Below are 568 nucleotides of genomic sequence, written 5' to 3'. Positions count from 1 at the left end.
AGGACGAGGATCCAAACACTCATTTAGCAAATTTTCTAGAATTTTGCAACACCTTTAAGATCAATGGCTTTTCTAACGATTCCATTCGCCTTCGGTTGTCTCCATTATCATTGAGGAACAAAGCTAAATAGTGGTTAAACTCGTTACCAAGAGGGTCAATCACTACTTAGGAACAAATGACTGGAAAATTTTTACTTAAATATTTCCCGCTAGCTAAAACAGCTAAACTGAGGAATGATATCTCTTCTTTTGTGTAGATGGATTTAGAAACTCTTTGTGACGCATGGAAGAGATACAAATACTTATTGAGAAAGTGCCCTCACTATGGGTTACCTCTATGGTTGCAGGTTCAGACTTTTTACAATGGTGTAAACCCCTCAATAAGGCAACTGATCGATGCAACCGCCGATGGAACTTTAAACAATAAAACACCTGAAGAGGCTTACGAATTTATTGAAGAGATGTCACTAAATAACTATCAGTGGCAAGTTATGAGAGCAAAGCCAACAAAAGCAGTCGGTGTTTTCAACCTTGACGCGGTCACTATGCTATCTAACCAGGTAGAACT

General features: G+C 38.6%; 1 non-coding gene across 1 annotated transcript; it reads right to left on the bottom strand.

Moving 5' to 3' along the window:
* Positions 1–224: 224 nt before the first annotated feature.
* On the bottom strand, positions 225–331 carry LOC128280017 (small nucleolar RNA R71). The gene has a single exon (XR_008270199.1). It is a non-coding gene; the product is annotated as a small nucleolar RNA R71 (small nucleolar RNA).
* Between the last annotated feature and the right edge of the window lie 237 nt (positions 332–568).

The sequence above is a fragment of the Gossypium arboreum genome, chromosome 8 (genome assembly GCF_025698485.1).
Source record: "Gossypium arboreum isolate Shixiya-1 chromosome 8, ASM2569848v2, whole genome shotgun sequence".
Lineage (NCBI taxonomy): Eukaryota > Viridiplantae > Streptophyta > Magnoliopsida > Malvales > Malvaceae > Gossypium > Gossypium arboreum.
This window is presented reverse-complemented; position numbering and strand designations above follow the sequence as displayed.